A 16,605-nucleotide genomic window follows, 5' to 3' on the forward strand; every position below is an offset into this window, starting at 1 on the left:
CCAGTGGGCTGTGCAATAAAAGTATAACATGGCCTTCTAACCATCCAAGGATCACTCCACCCCACGATAGTCTAGTGATGGCCCACAGACAGATTCATCGAAAAGAAGCATAATGATCACCATCTAGATTCAGAAACGGGGTCTGTCCAGCTCACGGTTGACATGGGTCTCTGCATTGACAATGTCTCTGACATTGGTGTCAAGGAATACATTCTGATGGGATATAATTGCCCTCTTTGATGTCAAGTACAAACGTAACAATAGTGTTAGTAATGTTAGTAATCTTGGTGTTATCTGTCCTTATTGATTAGGAAAATTTGCTAATGGTGCTTTGGACAAACAAATGTAGGTCCAGACACCAGTCTGGGAGACATTACTCATGCATAATAAAATAACGTGAGCAGAAATTTCTAATATTTGATTTTAGGTTTTCCTGGTCTTTTCCGTGATGTACCCAGCACTCCAATACCCCCAAATGTCAAGTAAAATTCTGTTGCGTACACTAGACATATGCTAGAGGTGCTTTCCAAGAATGAAGAAAAGAGATGGTCTTCAGAATCAGGCACCCACAGTGGAAAGAGAAGCGTGCCTAGGGGTTGAGAGGGGGTGTTAGCAGAGAAAGTGGCTGCCCAGGTCGTCGGAAATCCCCGAGCATCCCCGAGAGAGGCCTTGCCATGGTCCACATGACCCTACAAGCTTTCAACACACTACAGATAAGCGTGAAATTGGAAGGTGATCCTGGGCTCCTCTCCATCGGGCTGCTTACTTGACTCTTACCTTCTGGACTAATTTAGTCATCTGAGCACATGGCATGTCACCCCAGACAGCACAGTGCTTCACTACGTTGGTGCCAGTATGGCCGAGAAGACCCAGAAGCAGAAAGTCGTATTGCTTTGAAAAGACGCACATGGGTCATAGGGTGGCAGATAAGTCTTCTGACATCGAAAGAGCCTGTGTTCTCGAGGATACTCCTGGGGACCCAGGCATCTGGGTTGAAATTCGTTACCACAAGGAAGGCCCCAATCTATCTGCCCTCTTTGGGGTTTGACGTGACATATGAGACTATCTTATCCTAAACCATTTACTGGATGACCTGAAAAGATGCCAGCTCTCAATGGGTCCAAGAACAAGATAGGATTTCCCAGGGTGGTCCAGGCTGGAGTGTTTGCTGCCACTCCCATGCTGGCCTCGAGAGAGGGCTTTTGCTCCCCCTTCTTTATTACCCTCAGGCATGGACTGAGCCCTGATCTGTATTCCCACGGCATGCTAAGGACTAGTTCTTAAACAAGATCTTACTGAAGGTTGAGGATTCATAAATGGAAGCTCCAATCCATGTGGGAACTTAGGTTGCTATTAGAAGTGACTTCATATTTCCAGAGCCGTCCTCAGGGGACCCTCAGACGCCCTCTTTGCTTGGCTCCTGGGTGGTCACCTCACTGCCATTGCACTGGGCAAGGCACTAGCCGCTCCGACTGGAAAGGCAGTCAGTCAGCCTCAGAGCCCAAGCCCCAGCAGCAGAGGCGCTGGGCAGGGAGACGTCCCTCTGTGCTCCCATGGCTCTGGCCCCTCATTCCAAGATCTCTTTCTCAGGATGATTAACGGTGGGAATTTCTACTGCTTTCAGGAACCATGGGCATCACCGTCCCATCCAGGTCACCCCCGGGAACCTGCCCCACCCCTTCCCAACAGAACTGCCACCTCATAGCATTAGGTCCAGCTCACCAGAGTTACACATCGCTCTCAAACATTACACCCCCTGGAAGACCTCACCCATCCAGCCCAGGCGGCTGCCCCAGGCCCCACCCAGTGTCCGGCACAAACTCCTCCAGCTCCAGGTGACGGTCATACCTGCATGGCTGTCTTTCAGCCAGATCTCCTGAAAACTGTCCTCAAAGAATCGATAAACCACCCCCAAGAAAGCAAGCAAGGTGTCTTACCGGGATCGACTGCAAGCTCACGTGTTCCTCCAAGGAAGCAACCAGTTCTGCAGAGGCATCGTTGTGACACACACCTCATCTCCATAACTCTGGAGACTCATGGCGTTCAGAAGTTCCTGCATTCACACATCCTCATTTCCTTCCAAAAGGAATGACCTTGGTTCACTGATAAGCCCGCTGACCGGGAGACTGTCTGTTTCAATGGGTGTTCAAGTCTTCATCACTTTGAAACCAAAATTCACTCAAATTTTGAAATTTTTCATCAGGGCAAATAATGCACGTTAAAACTGGGACAGGGGCTTCCCTGGTGGCGCAGTGGTTGAGAGTCCGCCTGCCAACGCAGGGGACACGGGTTCGAGCCCTGGTCTGGGAAGATCCCACATGCCGTGGAGCAGCTAAGCCCGTGCGCCACAACTACTGAGCCTGTGCGTCTGGAGCCTGTGCTCCGCGACAAGAGAGGCCGCGATAGTGAGAGGCCCATGCACCGCGATGAAGAGTGGCCCCTGCTCGCTGCAACCAGAGAAAGCCCTCGCACAGAAACCAAGACGCAACACAGCAAAAATAAATTAATTAATAAAATCCCAACATCTAAAAAAATAATTAATTAATTAATTAAATAGTTGGGTGGGAAGATATCACTCTTCATTTAAAAAAAAAAAAAAACTGGGACAGCCTGCTAGGGTGGCAACCTGGTCATCAATGGGGCACTCGCTGTATGCACACGTTTTATACTTTGTCTCTAGTGCTCACGAGAGCCTGTGAGGTCCTCAGCATCGTGCTCACTTACCGATGAGGACACGGTAGCTCAGAAAATAATAGACACCTTGTTCTGATTCCCACTCCCCCCAAGAGGACTGAGAACTGTGCAGAGCATGAATATTCCTTCCAAGAAGTCATCTTTCATCATCATAAACATGTAAGTTAGCTCTTGACAATATTTGCCATTGCTGAAAAAAACTTAGTAAGAGCCAAAGACATTCAGCTTGAAAGAAAGAAGCAAACACTGGTAAGTTTAAGAATTACATTTTCATCACCAATAAGACATTCATTCGACCAGCGTATGCTGTAGCGACACGATTTTTTCCACATTCATTTATCCAGACGTTTTAGTTAACGCTTACTGTTTCTACATAATTGAAAGTGATTTTCAAGCAGATATCGTGCGTTCCCTTCATGTGCCCTCAGGCCTCGACCTTCTAATCCAGCGGCCAGGCTTCCAGCCTCAGGCATCCTCCCTCTGTGCCCGGAATCTCTGTGAAACGAGAGCCTGCTGACCCAAGTATAGCAGACAGGAAGCGCTGCAGAACCAGCACCCACAGGAGTGGCCCCACTCCGTGTGTGGGGGGCCAGAGTTTCCCAGGGGAATCAAGCCAGTTACTCACAATGGGTCCTTGCTGCAAGGGGCCTCGCAGGACGGCACTGCTCTCATTGGCTGCCCCTCTCCCCCTGCCCTCGGTCGCTCTCCAGGGTCCTGGACTACCCACCAGGTTGTAAAATACTTCCATTAGAATCCAGCTTCTGCTTCTAGCAAACCCCAAACTATGCAGAACTTATGAAACATGTAAACACTGTCGGAGTTTCATCCTGGGATAAATGTGTCCTTCCGTTTTAATACATACTTTTTTTCAATACGTACAAAACATATTTTACAATTGAGTGTTTTGGCTTTGTTTATTGAAACACCTAATTAAAAGGATGCCAACGGGACCCTAGCAGAGTAAACAAAACAGCCATTTGGAAGTAAAATTTTTCACGTTTGCTGAAGAAACCAGTGCTAATCACAAAATTCATTAATTCTGAAAGAATAAAATAGGTCCACATTCTGCCTCCTATAGAGCAAAAAGAACAATGTTGTAGATGATTTTTAAATAAGAACCATCAACTACTAAAAAGAAAACTGAACTGTGAAGATCTGAGAACACGCTACCACATGCAAGGAATTTGGAGATTCTGTGTGAATATAATTCATGAAGATTTATTCATTCGAATCCTCAATGTAATTCCTTTAATATACATATTAAGATGTAATTGTTTAGAAATATTGCCTGCTGGCATCTCATAGTCTGTATTGGATTGCCATAATTATTAATGAAAAGCAAAGTTTCAATGACTAGAACAAAAAGGCTCCATCTTTCATCTGCTTGCTTTCCCTCCCACCTCTCCTGAGAAAAGGTGCCAGTGTGAAGTCTTAAACTCTGAAGAAGCTGAACATAGTCATTACCATTCCCAAGCATAACCTCATTATTTCTTAGAATTAAATTTCTAAGCAGCTGTCACATTAGGGCATTCAGCTAGGAACTGCCAAGGGCAAGGTTTTCATTGGTTTTGCCTGTTTCCATATGCTAGTGCTTCAGAACCAACATATGGTCAAATTTTTAAATTTTTAATAAATAAAAATAAAAAGTTAATCAAAGCACCAAATGTCTGATGTTAAAAGGACAGTGATGATACAAATAAAATATTGATTCCACTGGCTGAACCACTCAACCGATGAACATATTTCTCTCATTTCTTACTCTCCACTAAATAATTTCTTCCAAATCCTCTTTTATGTTTCTCTCCTTTACTGACACCGTATTTTTCCATTTTCCTTACCATCATCATGCCTTACGTCTCTAAGTGGGCAGAAAATGTAAAAGAAACTTCGGACCGGGGCATGAACCCGTGTCCCCCGCATCGGCAAGCGGACTCTCAACCACTGCGCCACCAGGGAAGCCCTCTCATAACTTTTTTGACTCATGGATTATTTAGAAGCATATTGTTGAACTTTCAAATAATTAGGGCTTTTGTAAACATCATTATTTATTTCTAAAATTCGATTTTATTTTGATCAGAGAAGATATTCTGTAATATATTAGTCTTTGAAACTGCACCACCAGGGAAGCCCCTAAAAGAAACTTTTTGTGGCCACTTTGTATATTGCACTCTTAGGAAGTAGAGCTGAGGATGTGTTGAGATGCTGAGGCAGGAAGAATTAGCTCCTGTGCACAGATCCACACCCCCCATCTAGTCCTTGGAGACCCTTCAAGTTTCACCACTTGTCCCATTAAAGTCATTCAGGGCAAAAGGATCTGACCTAGAATCTCACATTGCGCCTAGTTCTCAAAGTCTCCTTCACAATCTGTTTCTCAGTCTTTCCCTGGCCTCCCAACCTTGACACCTCAGACAACTGTAGAACAGTCCTCGGTCTGGGTTTGTCTCGCGTATCCTTACGTCTAGACACAGGATACAGAGTTCTGGCAGAAATGTCACAGAGCTGGTGCTGTGCTCTTCCCAGTGGGCCCTACCAGATGCCTTGTCCCTCGGCTTGCACTAACTGTGATCACGTGATGAATGTGGTATCTGCCAGACTTCCCCACTGTGAAGTCATCCTTTTCCCTTTGTAATGAGTAAGTACTGTATGAGGGGAAGTTTTGAGACTGCAAATAAGCCCTACCCTCATCAGACCTTCACTGCCGGCTCTAGCATACCTGGATATTTCTTGGGTTGCTTATTGTTATGAGTGTACCCGCTGGTGATGCTGCCATCCACCTGTCCTTCCACGCTGAAAGGCTGGCATTCTGCTACCAAAAGCTTTCTCCTCTCCCGATTTATTTACGTCAGAACAGGATCACGGATTCCTATTTTGCTCAGTAGGTTACTGAATAACCCATTATTACTTTCATTAATAATAACATCATTATTTATTTTGATGTAAAAGTCTCTCCAGGGCTTCCCTGGTGGCGCAGTGGTTGAGGGTCCGCCTGCCGATGCAGAGGTCACGGGTTCGTGCCCCTGTCCAGGAAGATCCCACATGCCGCGGAGCGGCTGGGCCCGTGAGCCGTGGCCGCTGAGCCTGCGCGTCCGGAGCCTGTGCTCCGCAACGGGAGAGGCCACAACAGTGAGAGGCCCACGTTCCGCAAAAAAAAAAAAAGTCTCTCCAGGTTTGACCAAAATATCCTTTTGACATCCTGTCACTATTTGAGCATTTCCTTACTTCTTGGTTTCAGCCCATCTTGCAATTTCCCAGTCCCACCCAGCCCTGGGATCTGCCATTTCTCCAAGTCTGGTTTTTTTTTCTGTGGAGAATGGAACATAGAATCTAATAGCTGGGTCTAGCATGTTCATTGCTACAGGGGTGTCTGCTCCCAGCCGATTTTGGTGGAAAAATCTAAAGAGTGTATTTATGTTTACATATACACACATACACACATACATACGGTAGTGCAAACACATACATACACATGTATGATACATCTATATTTACATGTACATCTATGTACATATATTGAAACCCCGACTCTCACCAAAATCTCCAATTTGAAATCAGCAGGATTCAAGAGTAGGATTCATTCTACTCTTTCCACATTTATAATTTCCTTCTCTGACCATGGGAAACATGGCTTCCATTAATCCTCAGAATATTTACCAATTTGATCAATCCTCCCTCTTCGTAACAACTCTCCCATCACCACCGCTGCCCTGCTGAGTGGCTACCCTCTCACTTTGCTTTGGTTCTGATCTCCAGTCTGGGTTGCCATCCACACCCCACAGGGACACCTTCCTTAACCCACCTGGGCTCTGTATCCACATCACAGCTCTCCAGGGCTCTTGAATGTTCATTTAAACATAAGTGACGCTGAGAAGGACTGCTGTTCAGAGTTACACAGGGTGTGCCCCACACAACTCCAGCGAGCACAGTCTGTGTTTTTCAACCTGCCACCTTGGACCATAGTTTCCTTTCCAGCCTCCTTGACATTCTTCAGATGTTTACTAACATAACAGCACTTATGAAAAGGTATCTAAAATAGTGAACTCATGAGCTGTGTCTCTCTCCAACCGTCTGATAAAACTTGTAAATAATAAAATTGTCCTCAAATATTTTTCTTTCAGTTACTTGGCCAATACTTCCCAAGTGTCTGCTTTGCGCTAAAATCTGAAACTTTTCATTAAGATTTATTAGGATTTTTCCAAGTCCAGACTTCCATTCTTCATTCATTCCCTGGAATCAGAATGTCTTCCAGATCACGACCTTTGGTTTCTGGGACATTTCCTGGGACGAACAAAAGTGAGAGAAATGACATGTCCATGCCTAGTCCTTCTAGTTGATACCAGTAAAAGTCGTTAGTTACATACTTTCTCTAAGCAGCCTGTAAACAAAACCTGTTTTTCTTGTCCACAAAAGTTTTTGTCTCTTATTTTGCTCCCCATGTCACCCCATTCACTTCCTGGGGGGTCGTGGTTTTAACCAAGCAAACCCTGGGCGTGCTAATTACCATCATTGACAGGAGGGCCCTGCACCACATGCACTTTCTGTGTCACCCTCCCCTGGGGCTGGCTTCCTCTTCCCCCACTGCTCTTGGTGGCAGGCACTGAGCCCTGTCCCAGCTCCTCGGGTCTCAGCAGTGGCTGCCCCATTTGTAGGACAAATCTAGGATGAGAACAGCTTTTCCTCCCTGTGTCATGAGATTCCAACCATTCACATGTTCATTTCCTGGTTTTGAACTGGCTGAACCTGCATCTTTTGTAGGAAGAATGGAAACAACATGCTTACACTGTGCTCAGGGAAGATGGTGCAGTCACAGCCTCACATCTGAACCAGCAAAAGCCCGTGGAACAAGCACCCGAAACGTCCTAATTGTTTTGTCTTCAGGCCCATGGGTGATCCTGTATAAAGGATCCTGTGTCAAGTATAAAGGACATCTTTGCTCCTTTAAGACATGAATATGTGAAGATTGTAAAGGTGGGTGCTGTCGTAGAGACTAATTTCCCCCAATTTCGGGTCTCTCCTTCTTGCACAGTAATAGAATTTTTGCCTGGACACAGAGGCACCTTGAAAAAAGGCCCCGAGTCTGCACACGAGCCTCCCTGGTATCTTGGAGCGGCCATGTGGTGAAGTGCTGGCTGTGAGATGTGGGTGCCCTTTGCCCCTCTTCTTTGTCTGTCCGTCCATGCTCCTGGCTGGAACAAGGATGCCACCTCCTTTGAGAGTTTGGGGCCACCCCCTAGCGACTGGGGACGGCTGAGCAGGAATTGCTGGGTTGCTTGAGGGCTGGTGGAGCAGAGCTGGCCCCGTTGACCTAGACAGAAGACTCCAATGCCTTCCTGCTGAAGGCTCAACTGCCTTCAGTTTTCTGTTCTGTGTAGGACCACTTAGTGCCACCTGACACACAAAAGATACAAGATAGCATAAACCAACCACCAGGGGGTTTCCTGGGGGTGTGAAACTGTACAGATACCCAAGCTAGAGTTGGGAGGAGTCCTGAAGCCAGGTGTGCAAGGAGACAGTGTCAGCAACAGGACCCCTGGGCAGGAAAGGGGACCCCTGGGCAGCAACCGGACCCCTGAGCAGGCCATCCCTGAGAATGAACGGTGGGAGCCAATGGACAGAGGGAGGTCCCTCTGGGCGGCTTGGGGACAGTGCGGAGACTGGCTGGTCCTGGAAAGGAGACAGGATAAGGAGGTTTGACGTGGGCTTTTCGAGCAGTGTTTGATGCGGGGGGACCATTGCGTTCGTCCATATTAGGAAACTCACTTCGAGGGATTCAAACAATAAACGGCCGACGTCTTACCTGCCCCTGAACCTCCTGCCCAGAGCAGCGTCGAGGAGATCTGGGGTTTAGGGACACAGGAAGAGGATGAAGGAGAGGGAGAGAATTCTGTCCTGTATGCTACTGGGTGATTGTTAAAGGGTGGAAACTCAAATCAGTGCGGTTTTGTGCCATGTCAGAATATCTTGGGTTGTATTGGTCCCATGAGAATAACTTCCCAGAGCATCTTTAAACACCCCACCTCTGTCGATGGACACAGGTTGCTTCCATGTCTTGGCTATTGTGAATAGCGCTGCAATGAACATTGGGGTGCGTGTATCCTTTTGAACCATGGTTTTCTCTGGATATATGCCCAGGAGTGGGATTGCTGGGTCATACAGTAGCTCTATTTCTAGTTTTTTAAGGATTGGCATATACACACTGCTCTATGTAAAACAGTTAACCAACAAGGACCTACTGTATAGCACAGGCAGCTCTGCTCAATATTCTGTAATAACCTAAATGGGAAAAGAACTTGAAAAATAATAGATACGTGTATATGTATAACTGGATCACTTTGCTGTATACCTGAAACTAACACAAAGTTTTTAATCAAATACATTCCAATATAAAATAAAAATTTGTTTAAAAACAGATTTAAAAAACCTAGTGAAACAATAAATGTTTTATACCCCCCAAAAAAACCCCCCAAAAAACCATACATAACAACACACAGCCAGTCGTGCTGAATAGCCAGCCAACACGCCGCAGAGGTGGGGAGAGAAGGAAGTCCTGGTCGGCCCAGGTGTGGATGAGACGGCCTGCGTCAGGAATCCAACTGCTCCCTGGAGGCCAGCAGGCTGAGCGCCGCCATGCGCCAACAGGCTTGTGTGTTGGTCCGGACTTGTGGGTGAGGGGTGTGGGACATGCCCTCCAGATGTGCCTCTTTGCTGTATGGATTATTTTGAGCTAAAGGCTCTTGAGTACCTGCAGACACAGGAAAAGCTCTAAAACTACGGCAGAAGTTTTCCTTTTGTAAAGGCAATTTGCATTTGTAGCAGGTCCCCCTCTGCTGTAGGGGGTATTAGCAAAGGTACTGAACTGTATCAAACTTCCAGGTGAAACTTTTTCCACTTTTTAAGTGAAAAACTGAGCTTGCTTCCATGAACATAACTTCTAAAAATTTTTTTTCTTGTTTTTCTTCTTTTTTTAAAATTGAAGTATAGTTGATTTACAACGCTTCAGATGTACAGCAAAGTGATTCAGTTATATGTATGTGTGTATATATATATGTATTTTTTTTCAGATTCTTTTCCATGATAGGTTATTACAAGGTATTGAGTAGAGTTTTCTGTGCTAGACAGTAGATCCTTGTTGGTTATCTATTTTATATATAGTAGTGTGTAACCTCAAATTCCCAATTTATCCCACCCACCCTTTCCCCTTTGGTAACCGTAAGTCTGTTTTCTAGGTCTGTGAGTCTCTTTCTGTTTCGTAAATAGGTTCATTTGTACCATTTTTTAGATTCCACATATGTGATATCATGTGATATTTGTCTTTCTCTGTCTGACTTACTTCATTTAGTGTGATCATCTCTAGGCCTATCCATGTTGCTGCAAATGGCATGATTTCATTCTTTTTTATGGCTAATATTCCATTGTGTATATATGCAAAATCTTTTTTATCCATTAATCTGTTGATGGACATTTAGTTTGCTTCTATGACTTAGTTATTGTAAATAGTGCTGTGATGAACATTGGGGTGCATCTATCTTTCAAATTAGAGTTTTCATCTTTTCCAGATATACTCCCAGGAGTGGGATTGCTGGGTCATATGGTAGCTCTCTTTTTAGTTTTTAAGGAACCTCCATACTGTTCTCCATAGTGGCTGCACCAGTTTACATTCCCAACAACAGTGTAGGAGGGTTCCCTTTTCTCCACACCCTCTCCAGCATTTATTGTTTGTAGACTTTTTGTTGAGGGCCATTCTGACTGGTGTGAGGTCGTACCTCATTGTAGTTTTGATTTTGAACATAACTTTTAATTTTAGGCTAGAAATGGATACATAGAATTCCCTTGATTAAGACAGTTCAGTGATGATTCTTCAGATTCTGCATGGTCTGAGTGAGTTTCGTGAAGAGGCTAATGGCCTCTAACACCTGAGAAGGATGGCGAGGGGGAAGGATGCCCATGGAACTGCAGATGATCAGTGTCCTGATGCCCAAAAAGGAAGGGGTGGAGAAGCGGGGGAAAAAAAATCACTAAAGACTAGACTTGGCACCCCAGAAATATTTTAGAACATACTGCTTCATAAATATTTGTGTGAGCATTTAGAAGAGTGTGGTAAACATTATGAGCACATCATCACAAACCAACTTCATTTCTTTTATTTGTTCCAGCTTTATTGAGGTGTGATAGACAAATGAAATTGTAAGATATTTAAAGTGTGCAACGCGATGATCTGGCATATGTATACATGTGAAAGGATTTCCCCCTCATTGAGTTAATTAACGCATCCATCATCTCACATAATTAACTCTTGTGTGTGTGAGAGAGAACATTAAAGTTCTACTCTCTTAGCAAATTTCAATTATGCATACAGTGATATCAACTATGATCACCATGTTCTACATTAGATCCTCAGACATTAATCATCTTAAGACTGAAAGTTTGCAACCTTTATCAGCCTCTCCCTATTTTCCCCACCCTCAGCCCTGGCAGCCACTTTTCTACTCTCTGTTTCTATGAGTTTGACTTTTCTTTTTCTTTTAGATTCCACATATAAGTGATACCACGTGGTACTTGTCTTTTTCTGTGCAGATTATGTCACTTAGCATGATGCCTTCCAGGTTCATCCATGTTGCTGCAAATGATAAGATTTCCTTTTTATGGCTGAATAAGATTCTATTGTATATAAGGTGCCACATCTTCTTTATCCATCCATCTATCGATAGACCCTTAAGTTGTTTCCATATCTTGACTATTGTCAATAATGCTGCTATGAACATGGGAGGAGAGATATCTCTTCGAGATAGCGACTTAGTTTCCTTTGGATATATACCCAAAAGTAGGATTCTTAATCATATGGTAGTTCTATTTTTAATTAGTGAGGAACCTCCACACTGATTTCCATAGTGGCTGTACCAGTTGACATTCCAACAGCAGGCAAGGGTCCTTTATCCCCACATCCTCACTGGCATTTATCTCTTGTCTTTTTGATAGTAGACATCCTAACAAGTGTGAGGTGATAGCTCATTGAGAATTTGATTTGCATTTTCCTGATGATTAGTAACGTTGCGCACATTTTTGTGTACCCGTTGGCCATTTATATGTCTTCTTTGGAAAAACATCTATTTATGTCCTTTGCCCATTTTTAATTGGGTTTGTTTGTTTGTTTGTTTATTGCTATTGAGTTGTACGAGCTCCTTGTATATTTTGGCTACTAGCCCCTTATCAGATATATGGTTTGCAAATATATTCTCCCACTCAGTAGATTGCCTTTTCATTTTGTTAATGGTTTCCTTTGCTGTGCAGAAGCTTGTTAGTTTAATGTAGTCCCCTTGCTTATTTTTGTTTTTGTTGTCTTTGTGTTTGACGTCAAATGCAAAAACTCACCACCGGGCTTCCCTGGTGGCACAGTGGTTGAGAGTCCGCCTGCTGATGCAGGGGACGCGGGTTCGTGCCCCGGTCTGGGAAGATCCCACATGCCGCGGAGCGGCTGGGCCCATGAGCCATGGCCACTGAGCCTGCGCGTCCAGAGCCTGTGCTCTGCAACGGGAGAGGCCACAACAGTGAGAGGCCCACGTACCGCCAAAAAAAAAAAAAAAAAAAATCATCACCAAGACCAATGTCAAGGGGTCTACTGCCTATATTTTCTTCTAGAAATTTTACAGTTTCAGGTCTTATGTTCAAGTCTTTAATCAATTTTGAGTTGATTTTTGTGTAAGGTGTAAGATAGGGGTCCAGTGTCATTCTTTTGCATGTGGCTGTCCAGTTTCTCCAACAAAATTTATTAAAGAGGCTGTCCTTTCCCCATTATATATTCTTGGCTCTTTTGTGGAAAATGAATTGACCATATATGTGTGTTTATTCTGGGTTCTCTATTCTGTTTTATTGATCTATGTGGTTGTTTTTATGCCAATACCATGCTGTTTTGATGAGCAGAGCTTTATAATAGAGTTTGAAATCAGGGAGCATGATGCTTCTAGCTTTGTTCTTCTTTCTCAAGATTGCTTTGATTCCTTTGAGTCCCTAGTGGTTCCGTACAAATTTTAGGATTATTTTTTCTATTTCTGTGAATATTGCCACTGGAATTTTGACAGAAATTATATTGAATCTGAAGATCTCTTTGGATAAATGAACATTTTAACAATATTAATTCTTCCAATCCATTTATTTGTATCCTCTTTGATTTCCTTCATCAATGTTTTATGGTTTTCAGTGCACAGATATTTCACCTCCTTGGTTAAATTTATTCCTAAGTATTTTATTCTTTTTGATGGAATTGTTTTCCTAATTTTTTGTTCTGATCATTAACTGTGGGGTATAAAAATGCAGTTGATTTTTTAATATTGATTTTGTATCCTGCAACTGTACTGAAATCATTTTTAGTTCTAACCTTTTTTTTTTCTGTACAGTCTTGTAGGTTGTCTATGTATAATATCATGTCATCTGCAAATAGAAACGATTTTACTTCTTTTCTGATTTGCATGTCTTTTTTTCTTTTTCTTGCCTAATTGCTCTAACTAGGGCTTCCAGTACTGTGTTGAATAAAAATGGTGAGAACAGACATCCTTGTCTTGTTCCTGATCTTGAGATAAAACTTTCAGTGTTTCACCATTGAGTATGATGTTAGCTGTAAGTTTTTCATACCTGGCCTTTATTATGTTTAGATACATTCCCTCTATACCCAGTTTGTTGAGAAGTTTTGTCATAAAAGGATGCTGAATTTTGCCAGATTATTTTTCTACATCTATTGAGATGATGATATGATTTTTATCATTCATTTTTATAATGTGGTGAATCACATTAATTAACCTGTCAATGTTGAGCCATTGTTGCCCTCCTGGAAAAATCCCACTTGATCCTGGTGTGTAATCCATTCAATGTATTGTTTAAATTAGTTTGCTTATATTTTATTGAGGATTTTTGCCTATATGTTCATCAGAGATACTGGACTGTAATTTCTTTTCTTGTAATGCTTTTTTTCTGGTTTTGGTATCAGGGTAACGCTGTCCTCATAAAATCAGTTTGGAAGTATTTCCTCCTGCTCTATTTTTTGGAAGAGTTTGAGAGGGATTGGTACTAATTCTTCTTTGAATGTTTGGTACAATTCATCAGTGAAGCCATCTGGTCCTGGGCCATTGTTTTTTGGGAGATTTTTGATTATTGGTTCAACCTCCTTACTAGTAATTGATTTGTTCAGATTTTCTATTTCTTCAGGATTCAGTCTTGGTAGGTTGTATGTTTCTAGGAATTTATCAATTTCTTTCAGGTAGTCCGGTTTTTTTGGTGTACAATTATTCATAGTAGTATCTTATGATCTTTTGTATTTCTGTGGTATCAGTTGTCATGTGTTCTCTTTCTAATTTTATTTGAGAGCTCTCTCTCTCTTTTTCTTGGTAAGTCTAGCTAAAGATTTGTCTATTTGGTTTATCTTTTCAAAAAACCAGCTCTTAGTTTCATTGATCTTTCCTATTGTCTTTGTAGCCTCTATTTAATTTGGGTCTGCTCTGCTCTTCGTTATTTCCTTCCTTCTACTAAATTTGGGCTAAGTTTATTCTGCTTTTTCAAGTTCCTTGAGGTGTGACGTTCTTTGAGATGTAAAGTTAGTTGTTCATTTGAGATCTTTCTTTTTTCTTAATGTACATGTTTATTGCTATAAACTTCCCTCTTAGAACTATTTTTGCTGCATCACAGAAGTTTTAGAATGTTGTGTTTTCATTTTCATTTGTCTCAAGATACTTTTAAATTTCTTTTTTATTTTTTCTTTGACCCATTTGTTGTTCAGTAGCTTGTTGTTTAATCTCCACATATTTGTGAATTTTCCAGTTTTCTTCTTATAATTGATTTATAGTTTCATTTCATTATGGTTGGAAAAGGTGCTTGATACGATTTCAATCTTCTTAATTTATTGACTTACTCCGTGGCCTGACATATGATCTCTACTGGAGAATGTTCCATGTGCACTTGAGAAGAATGTGTATTCTGCTGCTGTTGGATGGAATGTTCTATGTATGTTGTTTGGCTCCACTAGGTGTAATGTGTAGTTTAAGTGCAATGTTTCTTTGTTGGTTTTCTGTCTGGATGATCTCTTTATTGTTACAAGTGAGGTATTATTGCATTGTATTGTATGCTATTACTGTATTGCTGTCTATCTCTCCTTTCAGATCTGTTCATATTTGCTTTATATATTTAGGTTCTCCAATGTTGGATGCAAAAATATCTCCAATTGTTATATGCTCTTGATGAATTGATCCCTTTATCATTATATTATGACCTTCCTTGTCTCATTGCAGTCTTTGGCTTAATGTCTATTTTGTCTGTTATGAGCAAAGGATATAAGTATATATAAAACCCTTTGCTTTTTAAATTTTCATTTGCATGTAATATCTTTTTCCATCCCTCCACTTTCAATCTACTTCTGTCCTGAAAACTGAGATGAGTCTTTTGTAGGCAACATATAGTTGGGTCTTATTTTTGTATCCATCCTGTCTGTCACTCTGTCTGTACACATGTGGGTACATACCCCCTTCAGGGAGACACTGGAGATTTGGTTTTATTACTGCAGCGGGATGAAGGGAGAAGGCATGAGAAGTGTCCTCCAGGAAAAGTGGCAGCCAGCCCCTGATGCTCCTCAGGGGAAAGCTGGGATTTGGGGGTTCCCTCCAGATTGTGTGGCACTGTGCCAGGGATGGCAAGAGTGTGTCTTTGTCTTTCCTACAGAATTAGAAGTGGGTATTTTCTCATTCACCTGAAGAATAGGAGTCACTCGGCTAGTCCCTGTCCCTCTTTCAGAGGGAACTGCTCCCTGTGTGGCTGTGTATCTGGCATATCTCTGAGAGCACGGGAGCTCAGGAGCCTCCTACGTCACCATCTCTATTGGCTCCTGCTTCGTCGTCCTTCTTGACATGTTAGTGTGTTGGTGCATCAGGAAACACCTCCCACACTGAAGACTTTGACTTTACCTCCTGCACATCCTGATTTTATCAAATATACCTTGATTTTAGAAAAACGTTTAAAATTCCTTCTGAATAAACTGGTAAAATGTAGGCTGAATGACATTACTCTTAGGCAGATTCTCAGCAGATTGAATTACAACCAGAAATGGTAAATCATTTTTTCAGTATGGAAATAATTCATTGGTGAAATGCTATGGGGTTATATTGATCTTGTGGTCATCAGAATTATTTTAAATCAATGACTTGGATACAAGTAGGAAAAAAATGCCTATCAAATTTGCTGAATTATAAGATTTGAGATGGATAACTAATAGTATAGATAATGCTCAAGATTCTATATTATTTCATGCGGTTGGAATTCTGAGGTGAAAGCAATAAGACACAGAGATAAGAAAATTATAAACGTGGGCTAGAAGGACACTGTCTTGAATGGCGTCCAGCAGAGACATGATGTGAGTCACATATGTAATTTAAATTTTTCTAGTAGTCACATTTAAAAAGGTCAAAATAAACTGGGAAAAGCAATCTTCAAAAATGTTAACTCAGTGATTCCAAAACATAATCATTTCAATATGTAATCAGTATAAAAAATATCAGTGGGATACTTTACCATTTTTGTACTAAGTCTTCAAAATCAGAAGTGCGTTTGATACTTAGAGCACATCTCAATTCAGACTCACCACACTTCAAATGTTCCATTGCCACACGTGGCTGGTAGCCACCATATTGAACAGCACAGGTCAAGAAACTGATATATGGGGCTTTCCTGGTGGCGCAGTGGTTAAGAATCCGCCTGCCGATGCAGGGGACATGGGTTCAAGCCCTAGTCCGGGAAGATCCCACATGCCGCGGAGCCACTAAGCCCGTGCGCCACAACTACTGAGCCTGCACTCTAGAGCCCACCAGCCACAACTACTGATCCCGAAAGCCACAACAACTGAAGCCCAACACGCCTAGAGCCCGTGCTCCGCAACAAGAC

At 42.5% G+C, this 16,605-nt stretch overlaps 1 protein-coding gene across 1 annotated transcript in view; it reads right to left on the reverse strand.

The window, feature by feature from the left end:
- The window catches only part of CCR6 (C-C motif chemokine receptor 6), a 77,337-nt gene that overhangs the window by 32,000 nt on the left and 28,732 nt on the right, over positions 1-16,605 (reverse strand). Inside the window, exons 4-5 of the mRNA XM_033403987.2 lie at positions 7,471-7,583; positions 1,938-6,969 (exon numbers count right to left, since the gene is read on the reverse strand). The gene's annotated coding sequence lies outside the window, so the exon portion shown is untranslated. The remainder of the gene's footprint in view (positions 1-1,937; positions 6,970-7,470; positions 7,584-16,605) is intronic.

The sequence above is a fragment of the Orcinus orca genome, chromosome 12 (genome assembly GCF_937001465.1).
Source record: "Orcinus orca chromosome 12, mOrcOrc1.1, whole genome shotgun sequence".
NCBI classification, from domain to species: Eukaryota; Metazoa; Chordata; class Mammalia; order Artiodactyla; family Delphinidae; genus Orcinus; species Orcinus orca.